The 18,096-nt window shown below is 40.7% G+C and overlaps 1 protein-coding gene across 3 annotated transcripts in view; it reads right to left on the bottom strand.

Moving 5' to 3' along the window:
• The window catches only part of BNIP2 (BCL2 interacting protein 2), a 57,768-nt gene that overhangs the window by 11,800 nt on the left and 27,872 nt on the right, over nucleotides 1-18,096 (bottom strand). The gene's annotated exons all lie outside the window — the stretch shown is intronic.

The raw sequence follows: 18,096 nt of genomic DNA, 5'->3' as shown, positions 1-18,096 counted from the left end.
AGAATCATCTTGGTTTGTTTCAAGCCAAACCATTCAATATCACAGTAATCCAAATCTCTGCCCCAACCACTGATGCTGAAGAAGCTGAAGCTGATTAGTTCTATGAAGACCTCCTAGAATTAACACCAAAAAAAGATGTCCTGTTCATCATAGGGGACTGGAATGCAAAAGTAGGAAGTCAAGAGATACTTGGGAGTAACAGACGAGTTTGGCCTTGAATACAAAATGAAGCAAGACAAAGGATAACCGAATTCAGCCAAGAGAATTCAATTGTCATAGCAAACACCCTTTTTCAGCAACACAAGAGATGACTCTCCACATGGATATCACCAAATGGTCAATACCGAAATCAGACTGATAACATTCCTCATAGCTGAAGATGGAAAAGTTGTATATAGTCAGAAAAAACAAGACTTGGAGCTGACTGTGGATCAGACCATCAGCTAGCTCCTCACAGCAAAATTCAGGCTTAAGCTAAAGAAAGCGGGGAAAACCACTAGTCCAGTAAGGTATGACTTAAATCTCCTATGAATATACAGTGGAGGTAACGAATAGATTCAAGGGATTAGATCTAGTAAACAGAGTGCCTGAAGAACTTTGGACAGAGGTCCGTAACACTCTACAGGATAATAAACCATAATACTGAAGAAAACATAATAAATAGGATAAACCATAATACTGAACATAGCTGTAATACTGATCAAAACCATCCCAAAGAAAAAGAAATGCAAGAAGGCAAAGTGGTTGTCTGAGGAGGCTTTACAAACAGCTGAAGAAAGAAGAGAAGTGAAAATCAAGGGAGAAAGGGAAAGGTACCCCCAACTAAACGCAGAGTTCCAGAGAATAGCATGGAGAGATGACAAGGCCTTCAATGAACTGTGCGTAAAAAACTGTTCATAAAAACTACCTTCATAAAAACAGAAGGTAACAACAGAAAGGGTTAGACAAGATCTCTCCAAGAAAATTGGAAATACTGAAGGCACATTTCATCCAAAGATGGGCACAATAAAGGACAGAAATAGTAAAGATCTAATAGAAGCAGAAGTAATCAAGGCGAGATGAAAATACACAGAAGAACTGTACAAAAAAGATGTTAATGATCTGGATAACCCTGATGGTGTAGTCTTTCACTCAGAGCCAGACATCCTGGATGTGAAGTCAAGTCGGCCTTAGGAAGCACTGCTGCCAATAAAGCTAGTGGAGCTGATGGAATTGCAGCTGAGCTATTTAAAATCTTAAAAGATGATGCTAGTATAGTGCTGCACTCATTGTGTCAGCAAATTTGGAAAACCCCACAGTGGCCACAGGACTGGAAAAGGTCAATCCTCATCCCATTCCCAAGAAGGGCAGCACTAACGAATGTTCAAACCACCAGGCAATTGCACTCATCTCCCATGCTAGTAAGGTTATGCTCAAAATCCTCCAAGCCAGGGTTCAGCAGTTTGTGAACTGAGAAAGTGCAGATCTTGCAAGCTGGGTTCAGAAAAGGCAGAGGAACCAAAGACCAAATTGCCAACATTTGCTGGATCTTAGAGAAAAGCAAGGGAATTTCAGAAAAACATCTACCTCTGTTTCACTGACTATACTAAAGCCTTTGTGTGGATCATAACAAACTGCAAAATTCTTAAAGAGATGGGAACACCAGACCATTTTACCTATTTCCTGAGAAACCTGTATGTGGGTCAAGAAACAAGTTAGAACCTTGTATGGAACAACGGACTGGTTCAGAATTAAGAAAGGAGTACGACAAGGCTGTTTACTGTCACCCTGTTTATTTAACTTATATGCAAAGCACATCACGCAAAATGACGGGCTGGATGAGTTACAAGCTGGAATCAAGACAGCCAGGAGAAATATCAACAACTTTAGATATGCAGATGACACCACTCTACACACACGCTTGGCAGAAAGTGAAAAGGAACTTAAGACCCTCTTGATGAGGGTGGAGGAGAGAGAAAATGCTGGCTTAAAACTCAATGTTAAAAAAATTAAGATCATGGAAAAATTAAGATCATAGCATCAGGTCCCATCACTTCATGGCAATTAGAAGGGGAAAAAAAGGTGGAAGCACTGACAGATTTCCTCTTCTTGAGCTCTAAAATCACTGTGGATGGTGACTGCCTCCATGAAATCAGAAGATGACTGCTTCTTGGCAGGAAAGCTATGACAAACCTAGAGAGTGTGTTAAAAAGCGAAGACACTACTTTGCCGACTGAGGTCCGTATTGTCAAGGCTATGCTATGGTCTTTCCGGTAGTCATGTATGGATATGAGAGCTGGACAATAATGAAGGCAGAGTGCTAAAGAATTGATGCTTTTGAACTGTGGTGCTGGAGAAGACCCCTGAAGGTCCCTTGACTGCAAGGAGATTAAACCAATCAATCCTAAAGGAAATCAACCCTGAATATTTATTGGAAGGATTGATGCTGAAGCTGAAACTCCAATACTTTGTCCACCTGATATGAACAGCTGACTCACTGGAAAAGACTTCGTCACTGGGAAAGACTGAAAATAGAAGAACAGAGTGATAGAAGATGAGATGGCTGGATGGTACCACAGATTCAATGGACATGAACTTGGGCAAACTCCAGGAGATGGTGAGGGACAGGGAAGCCTGGTGTGCTGCGGTCCATGGGGTCACGAAAAAGTGAGACACGACTTGGTGACTGAACACCACCACCTATTATCTCAATGACCTCATCCACCATCTCCCCCTTGTTCTTGCCCTTCTCCAGACACAATAGCTTCCTTATTTTTCTTAGAACATGACATACACGTTCCTGCCTATGTAAGCCTTTGTGACAGCTGTCTTTTCTGCCTGGAATTAGCTTCCCCTGGATATCCACTTGGTTTTCTTAATCCCCTTAAGAACTTAATGGGGCCTAAACAGACCACATATTTAAAATCCCACCCCCACTCCACTCTGCAGCTCTCAATGTCCCTCACTCTGCTCTATTTCTTTGATGGCACCATGACCTTCTAAAACATTATACAGTTTTCTTATTTTATGTTTACTTTTCTGCATCCTCCAGCAGAACGTAAAACCTACCAGAGCAAGGGCTTTTATCTGCTTTTGTTTACTGAAGTAAACCAGGCATTGAGAACGAACACTACCTGGCACATGATGGAAGGAAATTAAACATCTGTTCAAAAAATAAATGAAGGCAAAAAACCAGTAAGCATAATGTGTGGGGTAGGTTAGGGGGACAGAGAGGGCAAGGAGTACCACTAGGAAGATATGAACTTGACAAAAGTAGAGTATAGAATCTTGTGTCCTCCCCATTTCCCATTTAAGATAAGTCCAAGAGTTACCTAGAAATGAAGAAAGCTGAGCGCTGAAGAATTGATGCTTTTTTACTGTGGTGTTGGAGAAGACTCTTGAGAGTCCCTTGGACTGCAAGGAGATCCAACCAGTCCATTCTAAAGGAAATCAGTCCTGGGTGTTCACTGGAAGGACTGATGCTAAAGCTGAAACTCCAATACTCTGGCCACCTCATGTGTAGAGCTGACTCATTGGAAAAGACTCTGATGCTGGGAGGGACTAGGGGCAGAAGGAGAAGGGGACGACAGAGGATGGGATGGCTGGATGGCATCACTGACTCGATGGACATGAGTATGAGTGAACTCCGGGAGTTGGTGATGGACAGGGAGGCCTGGCGTGCTGTGATTCATGGGGTCGCAAAGAGTCAGACATGACTGAGTGAGTGAACTGAACTGAACTAATGAATTATCAAAAGGAGAAATAAACAATCCTGTTTGCAACTGCCTCAAAAAGAACAAACTATATAGAAATAAATTTAGCCAAAGAGGTAAAAGATATGGATATTGAAAACTGCAAGACAATGATGAAAGAAACTGAATATGATACAAATAAACAGAAATTCCATGCATGTGCACTGGAAGAATCAATATTATTAAAATGTCCATACTACCTAAAGCAATTTACAGATTCAACACAATTCCTATCAAAATTCCAATGGCATTTTTCAAAGACATAGAACAAACAATCCTAAAATTTATATGAAACCACAAAGACCCCAAAATGCCAAAGCCATCTTGAAAAAGAAGGACAAAGTTGGAGGCATCATGTCTGCTGACATCTAACTCTATAATGAAGCTACCGTAATGGAAACAGGATGCCACTGCCAATAAAAACAGATGTACAGATGAATGCAAGCGAGTAAAGGGCCCAGAAGTAAACCTGTGTGTGTATGGTTGATTAACTTATGATAAAGGAGACAAGAATGTTGTACATGGGGAAATGACAGTCTGTTCAATAAAGGGTGCTAGAAAACTGCGCATCCTCATGACAAAAGAATGACACCGGACCACTATATTACACCATACACAAAACTAAACTCAAAATGGATTAAAAGCTTGAAATATAAGACCTAATACCATAAAACCCTAAAACTCCTAGAAAAAAACAGAGATGGTAAGCTCCTTGATACAGAGCTTGGTGATGGTTTTTTGAATCTGACATCAGAAGCAAAAGCAATAAAAGCAAAAATAAATAAGTGGGATTGGATCATACTAAAAAGTTTATCCACGACAAAGGAAACCATAAAAAAATGAATAGGCTATGTACTGAATGAGGGAGAACATTTTCAAATCATACATCTCATATGAGGCTGATATCCAAACTATATAAAAACACAAAACTCAATAGCAAAACCCCAAACAATCCCAGTAAAAAAAATTATAAATTACATATGTAATACATAGTCTATTTAATATATTCCAATGTATACTATTAGTTATTATAAAAAAGACAATAGCAAGTATTGGCGAGGATGTGGTTAAAGGGAACCCTTGTGACTTGCTGACAGGAATGTAAACTGGTACAACCACTATGGAAAAGAGTATGGATGTTTCTCAAAAAAGTAAAATAGAACTCCCATATGACCCACCAATTCCACTTTAGGGCACTCATCAAAAGAAAAAGAAAACCCTAACTGGGAAAGACACACGCACCCCCATCTTCACATATTCCCAACAGCCAAGATATGAAAGCAACCTAAGTGTCCAGCAAAAACGCAGTGGACAAAGAAACTGTGGGGTGGGAGACCAGATGGCAGAGCAGAAGGACATGAGCTCACTTCCTCGCTCAAAAACACCAAAATCACAGCTAAATGACTGCAACATACCAAAACAAGTTTTCTATATCCACACACAAAGAAGCCAGGATACTGGGATACTCATAGGATACTAGGTCAGACCTGCATGCTGGTACTCAGCTCAGAGAGGTGAGTAGTGTCGGGAGCTCATTTTGAGGACAAAGACAAGGGTGGCAGGAGTTCTGGAGAGTACGCACTGGTGTGAGCCCTTCTGGAGGCTGACACTCTTATTAAACAGCCTGTAGGCCCCAGTATGGGGACACCTCAGGTCAAATTATCAACAGGACAGGAACACAGCCCCACCCACTGACAGACAGGTTGTCTAAGTCTTTCTGAGCCTACAGTTGCCTACTAAACACACCCCTTGATACGGCCCTGTCCAGCAGAGGGACAAGATGCAGCTCTACCCACCAATGGTCAGGAACCAGTCCTTCCCATCAGAAGGCTTGTAAAAGTCTCTTAGATCAGCCTCATCCAAAAGGGAGCAGACAGCAGAAATAAGAACTACAGCTCTGCAGCCTGTGGAAGAGAAACTGCAATCACAAAAAGTCAGATAAAATGAGACAGGAGAGAAATATGTCCCAGATGCAGGAACAAGGTAAAGCCCCAGAGGGGGAGATAGGCAATCTACTCAAAAAATAATTCAGAGTAATGATAGTAAAGATGATTCAAGATCCTGAAAAAAGAATGGAGGCACAGGCCAAGAAGATGTAAGAAATGTTTAACAAAGACCTAGAAGATCTAAAGAAGAAATGAACTAAAATGAACAATACAATAAAATGAAATGATAAATACTCCAGAAGGAATCGACAGCAGACTAAATGATGCAGAAGAACAGAGAAGTGAGCTGGAAGACAGAATGGTGGAAATTTATGCCATGGAGCAGAATAAACAGAAGAATGAAAACAAAAAATGAGGACAGTTTAAGAGACCTCTGGGACAAAAACAGATGCACTAGCATTCACATTATAGGGGTTCTAGGAGAAAAGAGAGACAGGACCTGAGTAAGCATTTGAAGAGGTAGTAGCTGAAAATATCCCTAATATGGGAAAGAAAAAAAAAGACATCCCTAAGTCCAGGAAGCAGAGTCCCATTTAGTATAAACCCAAAGAGGAATACACCAAGACCCACAGTAATCAAACTGACAAAATTTAAGATGAAGAATAAATATTAAAAACAAGGGGAAAACAACAAATGAAATCCAAGAGAAATCCTGTAGGGCTATCAGCTAATTTTTCAGCAGAAACTCTGCAGCAGGGAGTGGCACAGTACATTTAAAGCGATGAAAGGGAAGAGCCGACAACCAGGGATACTTTACCCAGCAAAGCTCTCATTCAGATTTGACAGCAAAATCAAAAGCCTCACAGATAAGCAACAGCTAAGAGAATTCAGGGCCACCAGACCAGTTGATAAAGGAACTTCTCTTCGTGGAAAAGAAAAGACTGCAACTAGAAACAAGAAAATTATGACTGGCAAGTTCACAGGTAAAGGTAAACATACAGTAAAAGTAGGAAATCACTGACACACAAATATGATACCAAATCCAGCAACCATGAGTAGAGTACAAATGCAGGAAATGGAAACACATTTGAAATTAAAAGACCAGCAACCATGAGTAGAGTACAAATGCAGGAAAATGGAAACACATTTGAAATTAAAAGACCAGCAACTCATGGTAACTGCAAACTGAAAATCTACAATAGATACATACACACAAAAGAAAAAGGAATCCAAATACAACTCTAATTATCAAATCAAGAGAACAGAAGAAGAAAAAATAAGAGTGTCAAAAACAAATCCAAAACAATTAAGATGGCAATAAGAACAGGCATATTGATACACTTTAAATTAAATGGATAAATGCTCCAACCAAAAGACACAGACTGGCTAAATGGATACAAAAACAAGACCTGTATGTGTGCCGTCTACAAGAGACCCACTTCATATGTAAGCACACATATAGACTAAAAGTGAAGAAAACATAGGCAGCGTACTCTTTGACATAAATCACAGCAATATCTTTTGGGATAAACCTCTTAGAGTAATGAAAATAAAAACAAAAATAGTGAAAGTTAGTGGCTCAGTCGTGTCTGACTCTTTGTGATCCCATGGACTGTAGCCCACCAGGCTCCTCTATCCATGGAATTCTCCAGGCAAGAGTACCCGCGTGGGTTGCCATTTCCTTCTCCAGAGGATCTTCCCAACTGAGGGACTGAACCTGGGTCTCCTGCACTGCAGGTGGATTCTCTACTGTTTGAGCCACAGGAAGCCCTCAAATGGGAACTAATTAAACTCAAAAGTTTTTGCACAGTAAAAGAAACCATAAACAAAGCAAAAAGACAATCCACAGAATGGGAGAAAATATTTGCTAAGGATGCAACCAACAGGGGATTAGTCTGCAAAATTTATAAACAGCTCAAGGAGGCAATATCAAACAACTAAATAACCCAATCAAAAAATGGCTAGAAGACCTAAATAGACATTTCTCCAAAGAAGACACACAAATGGCCAAGAGACACATACAAAGATGCTCACCACCACTGACTGTTAGAGAAATGCAAATCAAAACTATAATGAGATATCACCTCAGGCTGGTCAGAATGACTATCATCAAGTTGTCTACAAACAACAAACGCTGGAGAGTACGTGGAGAAAAGGGAATGCGCCTACACTCTTGGTGGGAATGTAAACTGGTAGGCACTATGGAGAATAGCATGGAGCCTCCTTAAAAAACTAAAAATAGGGACTTCCCTGGCAGTTCAATGGTTGGGACTCCACACTTTCAATACAGGGGGCACAGGTCCGATCTCTGGTGGCGAACTAAGATCTCACATGCTGCATAGCCAGTAAGTTTAAAAAGATAAATAAAAGTGGGTGTTAACACAAAAACTGAAAACAGAACTATCATATGATCCACCAAGCCCACTCCTGGGCATATATTCAGAGAAAGCCATTGTTCAAAAGGATGCATGCAACCCAATGTTCATCACAGTGCTGTCTGTAAGAGTCAAGACATGGCACCAACCTAAATGTCCATGGACAGATGAATGAAGATATGAGATATACATATATATATAAATGGATGAAATAAGATATGGGAGAGATATATATATATATATATATATAAATGGAATATCACTTAGCCATTAAAAAAGTGAAATAATCCAGTTGCAGCAACATAAATGAACCCTGAGATTATCATACTAAGCTAACTCAGAGAAAGACAAATATCATATGATATCACTTACATGTGACATAATACAAATGAACTTGTTTACAAAACAGAAAAAAGCTCACAGACTTAAAAGACACACTTATGATTATCAAAAGAACGGTGGGAGGAAGGGATAAATTAAGAGTTTATAACTGAATCACTTTCCTATATACCTGAAACTAACACATTGTAGCTCAACTATAATATAAAATATACATTTAAAGAAATAAAGAAATTATGGTATCTATACACAATGATCATTCCGTCAGAAAAAAGAGAATGAAATCTTGTCACTTATTATGGCAGGGATGGAACTTGGCATGATATTAAGTGAATGAAAAGTCAGAGAGGAAAAAAAAAAACCAAATGCTCTGTCTTATATGTACAATCTATAAAACAAACAAAAAACTCCAAGTGCACAGATACAGACAGATTGCCAGTTGCCAGAGGCGAAGGGAGTCAAAAAAATGCAATTGCAAAACAAATATAGAAATTCTGAATCATATTCAAAAGGCAAACCTTATAATACACACATGTATATGTTAAGCATGTGTGCACACCAAGTTGCCTCAGTTGCGTCCGACTCTTTGGACTATGGACTGTAACCCACCAGGCTCCTCTGTCCATGGGATGTGCCAGGCCAGAATACTGGAGTGGGCTGCCATGCCTTCCTCCAGGGGATCTTGCTGACTCAGAGATCAAACCAGCATCTTCTACGTCTCTAGCTCTGGCAGGCAGCTTCTTTATCATTAGTGCCACCTGGGAAGCCCATACATGTTTATATATATGCTAAAAATACATATGAAGACCTACGAGACCTTCTAAAACTAACACCCCAAACAAACGCTCTTTTCCTTATAGGGGACTGGAATGCAAAAGTTGGAAGTCACGTAACAGTTGCCTGGAGTAACAGGCAAATTTGGCTTTGGAGTATAGAATGAAGCAGGGCAAAGGCTAACAGAGTTTTGCCAAGAGAACGCACTGGTCATAGCAAACACCCTCTTCCAACAACACAAGAGATGACTCTACACATGGACATCACCAGATGGTCAACACTGAAATCAGATTGATTATTTTCTTTGCAGCCAAAGATGGAGAAGCTCTATACAGTCAGCAAAAACAAGACTGGGAGCAGACTGTGGCTCAGATCATGAATTTCTTACTGCCAAATTCAGACTTATAAATTGAAGAAAGTAGGGAAAACCACTACACCATTCAGGTATGACCTAAATCAAATCCCTTACGATTATACAGTGGAAGTGAAAAATAGATTCAAGCGATTACATGTGATAGAGTGCCTGAAGAACTATGGATGGAGGTTCGTGACATTGTACAGGGGACAGGGATCAAGACCATCCCCAAGAAAGAGAAATGCAAAAAAAGCAAAATGGCTGTCAGAGGAGGCCTTACAAATAGCTGAGAAAAGAAGAGAAGTGAAAAGCAAAGGAGAAATGGAAGGATATATCCATTTGAATGCAGTCCAAAGAATAGCAAGGAGAGATAAGAAAGCCTTCCTCAGTCACCAATGCAAAGACATAGAGGAAAACAATAGAATGGGAAACACTAGAGTTCCCTTCAAGATACCAAGGGAACATTTCATGCAAAGATGGGCTCCATAAAGGACAGAAATGGTATGGACCTAACAGAAGCAGAAGATATTAAGAAGAGGTGGCAAGAATACACAGAAGAACTATACAAAAAAGATCTTCATGACCCAGATAATCAAGATGGTGTGATCACTCACCTAGAGCCAGACATCCTGGAATGTGAAGTCAAGTGGACCTTAGAAAGCATCACTATGAACAAAGCTAGTGGAGATGATGGAATTCCAGTTGAGCTATTTCAAATCCTAAAAGATGATGCCGTGAAAGTGTTGCACTCAGTATGCCAGCAACTTTGGAAAACTCAGCAATGGCCACAGGACTGGAAGAGGTCAGTTTTCATTCTAATCCCAAAGAAAGGCAATGCCAAAGAACGCTCAAAGTACTGTGCAATTGCACTCATCTCACATGCTAGTAAAGTAATGCTCAAAATTCTTCAAGCCAGGCTTCAAAAGTACATAAACCATGAACTTCCAGACGTTCAAGCTGGATTTATAAAAGCCAGAGGAACCGGAGATCAAACTGCCAACATCCACTGGATCATGGAAAAAGCAAGAGAGTTTCAGAAAAACATCTACTTCTGCTTTATTGACTATGCCAACACCTTTGACTGTGTGGATCACCACGAACTGTGGAAAATTCTTAAAGAGATGGGAATACCAGACCACCTGACCTGCCTCTTGAGACATCTGTATGCAGGTCAGGAAACAACAGTTAGAACCTGACATGGAATAACAGACTGGTTCCAAATAGGGAAAGGAGTATGTCAAGGCTGTATATTGTCACCGTGCTTATTTAACTTATATGCAGAGTACATCATGAGGAACGCTGGGCTGGATGAAGCATAAGCTGGAATCAAGATTGCTGGGTTATCAATCACCTCAGATATGCAAATGACAACACCCTTATGGCAGAAAGCAAAGAAGAACTAAAGAGCCTCTTGATGAAAGTGAAAGAGTAGAGTGAAAAAGTTGGCTTAAAATTCAACATTCAGAAAACTGAGATCCTGGCATCTGGTCCCATCAGTTCATGGCAAATAGATGGGGAAACAGTGGAAACCACGTGACAGATTTTATTTTGGGGAGCTCTAAAATACTGCAGATGGTAACTGCAGCCATGAAATTAAAAGACACTTACTCCTTGGAAGAAAAGTTATGACCAACCTAGACAGCATATTAAAAAGCAGAGACATTACTCTGCCAACAAATGTCCGTCTGGCCAAAGCTATGGCTTTTCCAGTAGTCATGTACGGATGCTGAGAGTTGGACTATAAAAAGAAAGTTGTGCGCCAAAGAATTGATGCTTTTGAACTGTGGTGTTGGAGAAGACTCTTGAGAGTCCCTTGGACTGCAAGGAGATCCAACCTGTCCATCCTAAAGGAAATCAGTCCTGAATATTCATTAGAAGGACTGATGCTGAAGCTGAAACTCCAATACTTTGGCCACCTGATGGGAAGAAATGACTCACTGGAAAAGACCCTGATGCTGGGAAAGTTTGAAAGTAGGAGGAGAAGGGGAAGACAGAGGATGAGATGTTGGAGGGCATCACCGACTCAATGGACATGAGTTTGAGGAGGCTCCAGGAGTTGGTGATGGACAGGGAGGCCTGGTATGCTGCAGTCCATGGGGTTGCAAAGAGTCAGACACGACTGAGTGACTGAACGGAACTGAAAAATACCTAATGAGTTAAACGTTAAATCAAATTGAGCTGATCAGAGGACATGTGAATTAGTATTCTGAAAACAATGAATTTATCAAAATACAGTTAAGAGTTTTCAAAGTGATGTAACCCATATAGTCATGCCAAAAAACTAAATAGAAAGGCAATGTATAGATGTTTTCTTTTTTTTGGCTACACTGAGCGATACATGAGGGATCTTGTTTTCCTGACCAGGGATCAAACCCAGGCAGTGAAGTGTGGAGTCTTAATCACTGGACCACCAGGGAACGCCCAACATACAGACTGGGAAAAAATATCTGCACATCATGTATCTGATAAGGAGTTACTATCCCCAATATATTAGGCGTTCACACACCTCAACAGCAAAAAAGCAGAGTAACCTGATTAAAAAATGGACAGAGGATCAGAACAGACATTTTCCCAAAGATCACATATAGATGACCAAAAACTGCTCATGATTAATTACCAGGGAACTGCAAATCAAACCCACAATAACATATCGCCTCACACTTATCAGCATGGCCATAATCAGAAAGACAAGAAATAACAAGTATTTGGTGAGGATGCAGAGAAATAGGAATAATCACTGTGTAATGCTGGTGGGAATGTAAACTGGTACAACAAATATGGAAAACAGTATATAGGTTCCTCAAAATATTAAAGACAATTATCATATAACTCAACAATTCCACTTTTGGGTATTTATCTGAAGGAAAAGGAAACACTAATTCAAAATGATATATGCAAACCACAACAGATGCACACACACACACAAATAACACAAACACAACACTAAAGACAGTCATCAAACCAAAAAGGAAGGAAAAAAAGAAGATGGTCAGAAACAAATCCAAAACAATTAAGAAAATGGCAAGAAGAACATACACATCGAAATACCTTAAATGTAAATGGATTAATGCTCCCACCGAAAGACACAGACTGGCTGAATGGATACAAAAATAAGACCAGTATATATTCTGTCTACAAGCGATCTACTTCAGACTAGGGACACATATAGAAAGTGAGGGGATGGTAAAAGATACTCCATGCAAATGGAAATCAAAAGAAAGCTGGAGCAGCAACACTCCTATCAGACACAACAGAGGAAGGACACTACATAATGATCAAAGGATCAATCCAAGAAGGTATGAGAACTGTAAATATATATGCACCCAACACAGGAGTGCCTAAATACATAAGGCAAATGCTAACAGCCATAAAAGGGGAAATTGACAGCTACACAATAATAGTGTGGAACTTTAACACCACACTTTCACCAATGGACAGATCATCCAGACAGAAAATCAGTAAAGAAACACAGGCCTTAAGTGATACATTAAACCAAATGGACTTAACCTATACAGGACATTCCATCCGAAAGGAGAATACACTTTCTTCAAGTGCACATGGAACACTCTCCAGGACAGATCACATTTTGAGCCACAAATTGAGCCTTGGTAAATTTAAGAAAAATGAAATCATGTCAAGCATCTTTTCTGCTCATAATGGTAAGCAATTAGAAATAATTACAGGGGGGAAAAAACCTGTAAAAAACCCACAAATATGTGGAAGCTAGTGGATGTTACTAAACAACCAATGGATCACTAAAGAAATCAAAGAGCAAATTTTTAAAAACCAAGAAACAAATGACAAAGAAAACATGATGATCCAACCTCCATGGGATGCAGCAAGAATAGTTCTAAGAAAGAACTTTATACCAATATAATTTTACCAGAGAAAACAAGAAAAATCTCAAACAACAACCTAATCTTACACCTAAAGCTACTAAAGAAAGAAGAACAAACAAAACCCAAAGTTACTAGCAGGCAAGAAATCCTAAAGATCAAACCAGAAATAAATGAAATCAAGACACAACAACAGAGAAGAACAATGAAACAAAAAACTGGTTCTTTGAAAAGAAAAAACAAAATTGACAAATCATTAGCTAGAGTCATCAGGAAAGAAAAGGAGAAGGTTCAAATAAATCAGAAATGAGAAAGCAAAAGTTACAACCAATATCATGGAAATACAACAGATCATAAGAGACTACTATAATCAACTATACACAAATAAAATAGACAACCTAGGAGAAACAGATAAATTCTTAGGAAGGTACAACCTTCCAAGACTGAATCAGAAAGAAACAGAAAACATGAGCAGACCAATCACAAGTACTGAAATTGAAACTGATAAAAAAAGACTCCCAAGAAACAAAAGTGCAGGACCAGATGGCTTCACAGGCGAATTTATCTCTATCAAACATTTAGAGAAGAGTAAACACGTATCCTTCTACTGAGAGAAAGAAGAAAGTCAGTCACTCAGTCATGCCAGACTCTTTGCGACCCATGGACTGTCGCCTGCCAGGCTCCTCTGTCCATGAATTTTCCGGGCAAGAATGCTGGAGTTGGGTGCCATTGCGTCCTCCAATCCTTCTACCACCCTTTTAAAACTCTTTCAAAAAACTGCAGAGGGGGCTTCCTTGGTGGTTCAGAATCCACCTGCCAGTGCACCCGAAGATCCTACACACCACAGGGCAACTAAGCCAGTGTGCCACAACTGTGCCTTCAGCCCGCGCTCCGTGACAAGAGAAGCCACGTGAGGAGGCCATGCACCGTGACTAGAGAGTAGCCCATTCGCTACAACTAGAGAAAGCCTGCACATAGCAACGAAGACCCAGAGCAGCCAAAAACAAACACATGAATCTTAAAAGAAAAAAAAATCGCAAAGGAACACTCCCAAGCTCATTTTACAAGGCCACCATCACCCTGATACCAAACCAAAGATACCACAACAAAAGGAAATTACAGGCCAATATCACCGACGAACATAGACACAAGAGTCCTCAAGACAACACTAGCAAACTGAATCCAACAACACGTTAAAAGGGTCATACACCATGATCAAATGGGATTTTTCCCAGGGATGCAAGGGTTTTTTTAGTATTTGCAAATCAAGGTGATACACCACATTAGCAAACTGAAGAATAAAAACCATATGATCATCTCACTGGATGCAGAAAACTTTTGACAAAACTCAACACACATTTATGATAAAAATGCCCCAGAAAGTGGGCAGAGTAGAAACCTACCTCAACATAATAAAGGCAATACATGACGAAACCACAGCTAACATCATTCTCAACAGTGAAACACTGAAAGTATTTCCTCTAAGATCAGGAACAAAACAAGAATGTCCACTCTTGCTACTTTTATGCGATAGTTTTGGAAGCTCTAGCGATGGCAATCAGAGAAGAAAGAAGAGGAATTCAAACTGGAAAAGAAGTGTAGCCACCGCTTCAGATGACACGATACTACACACAGAAAGTCCTAAAATGCTATCAGAAAACTACTAGCGCTCATCGGTGAATTTGGTAAAGTTAGACGATACAGAAAGACATCTCTTACATTCCTATACACTAACAACAAAAGACAATAAAGAGAAATTAAGGGGAAAAAACCCCAGGACTTCGCTGGTGGTCCGGTGGTTAAGAATCCTCCTGCCAATGCAGGGGACATGGGTTCAATCCCTAGTATGGGAACTAAGACCCCACATGCCACAGGGCAACTAAGCCTATGTGCCACAACTACGGAAGGAGGTGTGCCCTAGAGCCTGTGCTGCGCAACAAGAAAAGCCATCGCAATGAGAAGCCCCCGCCCCACAACAAAGAGTAGTCCCTGCTCTCCACAGCCAGAGAAAGCCCATGAGCAGCAATGAAGATCCAGCGCAGCCAAAAATAAATAATAATAATAATAATAATAAAAATCCCATTTACCATCACATCAAAAGGAATAAAATTCCCAGGAGTAAAGCTACCTAAGAAGGCAAAAGACCTGTACTCTGAAAACTTTATAAGATGCTGATGAAAGTAAGCAAAGATGATACAGATGGAGAGATATACCATGTTCTTGGAATGGAAGATTCAATATTATCAAAATTGTTATACTACCCCAGGCAATCAACAGATTGCCAATCAACAGGGCAATCAACAGATTCAATGCACTCCCTACCAAATCGCCAATGGCATCTTTCACAGAATCACAACAAAAAAGTTTACAAGTTCTATAGAAACACAAAAGACCCTGAATAACCAAAGCAATCTTGAGAAAGACAGAAGCTGGGGCAATCAGGCTCCTTGAATTTGGACTGTACTGGCACAAAAACAGAAATATAGATCAATGGAACAGGATAAAGTCCAGAGATAAAACCATGCACCCATATTCAAGTAGTCTATGACAAAGGAGGCAAAAACAGACAATGGAGGAAAGATGGTCTCTTCAGCAAGTGGTGCTGGGGGTACCTCCCTGGTGGTCCAGTGGTTAAGAATCTACCTTCCAATGCAGCGGACTGAGGTTTGACTCCTAATGGGGGAACTAAGATCCCACGTGCTGTGGAGTAACTAAGCCCACGCAGCCGCAGCTAGAGAGCCCCTGCACCAATACTGAGCGTGCATGCTCTGTAGCCTGTGTGCCACAACAAAGGCCCAGTGCGGCCACAAAGAAAAAAGATTTCAAACACTCAAATATCCTTAAAAAAAAAAACGGGGCGGGGGAGGGGGACTTCCTTGGCAGTGCAATGGATAGGAATCCACCTTCCAATGCAGGAGACATGCATTTGATCCCTGGTCAGGGGAGATTCCACATGCTTGGGAGCAACTAAGCTCGGGCACAAGTACTGAGCCCAAGTGCTGCAACTGCTGAAGCCTGTGCACCACAGCCTGTGCTCCCAACCAGAGAAGCCACTGCAACGAGGAGGCCGTGCACCGCAGCTAGAGCGCAGCCCCCAATCTCCACAACTAGATATAGTCTGTGCAGCGACGAAGGCCCAGCGCAATCGAGACAATGCAACCAAAAATCAGTAAGTATGTAAATGACAGTAATCTAAAAAAGAGGGGTGGGGGGAAGTGGTGCAGGGAAAACTGGACAGCTACATGTAAAAGAATGGAATCAGAATATTCTCAAACACCATACACACACACAAAAAAACCCTCAGCCTAAAGACCTAAACTTAAGACTGCATACTATAAAACTCTTAAAGGAAAACATAGGCAGAACACTCTTTGACATAAATCGAAGCAATATCTTTTGGGATTCACCCCCTACAGCAATGAAAACAAAAACAAACAAATGAGACCTAATTAAACTCAAAAGCTTTTATACAAGAAAACCATAAACAAAACTAAAAGACAACCCATAGAATGGAAGAAAATATTTGCAAACGAAACAACCGAGAGATTAATCTCCAAAATACACAAACAGCTCATGTAGCTCAACATCAAAAAACCCAACCAACCCAATAAAAAAATGGGCAGATCTAAATGGATGTTTCTCCAAATAGGGCTTCCCTGGTGGCTCAGCTGGTAGAGTCCACGTGCAATGCAGGAGACTGCCTGCAATAAGTAAGAGACGTGGGTTCAATCCCTGGGTTGGGAAGATCCCCTGGAGAAGAAAACGGCAACCCACTCTAGTATTCTTGCCTGGGAAATTCCATAGACAAAGGAGCCAAGCAGGCTGCAATCCACGGGGTTGCAAGAGCCTGACATGATTTAGTAACTAAACCATCAGCACCAAATCAGACAGACAGATGGCCAAGAAGCACATGAAAAGATGCTTAAAACTGGAAAAATGCAGATCAAAGCTGAAATGGGGTATCACTTCACACCAGTCAGAATGGCTATCAGCAAAAGAATCTGGAAACAATAAATGCTAGACAAGGTGTGGAGAAAAGGAGATGCTCCTGCACTGATGATGGGAAGGTAATTAGTGTACCCATTATGGACAGTAGTGTGGAGCTTCTTAAAAAAAAACAACTAAATACAGAACGACCATATGATCCAGCACTCCCACTCCTATGCACCCTAGTGTTCACTGGAGCTTCCCAGGTGGTGCAATGGTAAGAATCTGCCTGCCTTACGCAGGAGACGCAAGAGAAGTGCATTTGATCCCTGGGTTGGGAAGATCCCCTGGAGTAGGAAATGGCAATGCACTCCAATATTCTTGCCTGGACAACCTCATGACCAAAGGAGTGTGGCTGGCTACAGTCCATGGGGTCACACAACTGAGCAGGCACGCACACAATGTTCATTGCAGCATTATTTACTTACAATAGCCAAGACTCTTAGTCAAGTCTGACTCTTTGTGACCCCATGGACTGTAGCCTGCCAGGCTTCTCTGTCCACGGAATTCTCCAGGCAAGAATACCAGACTGGGTAGCCACTCCTTTCTTTGGTTCCTTCTGGACCAAGGGACCAGAGCCAAGATATGGAAGCAACCCTAAATATAGACGTGGTACGTATATACAATAGAATATTACACAGCCATAAAAGAGCAGAATAATGCCATCTGCAGCAACATGGATGGACCTAGAGACTGTCATACTATGTGAAGTAAATGAGACACGGACACATAACACATGATATCACTTCTATGTGGAATCTACAAAAATGGTACAAATGAACTTATCTTCGAAACAGAAATAGAGTCACAGAT

The sequence above is a fragment of the Bos indicus genome, chromosome 10 (genome assembly GCF_029378745.1).
Source record: "Bos indicus isolate NIAB-ARS_2022 breed Sahiwal x Tharparkar chromosome 10, NIAB-ARS_B.indTharparkar_mat_pri_1.0, whole genome shotgun sequence".
NCBI lineage: Eukaryota > Metazoa > Chordata > Mammalia > Artiodactyla > Bovidae > Bos > Bos indicus.
This window is presented reverse-complemented; position numbering and strand designations above follow the sequence as displayed.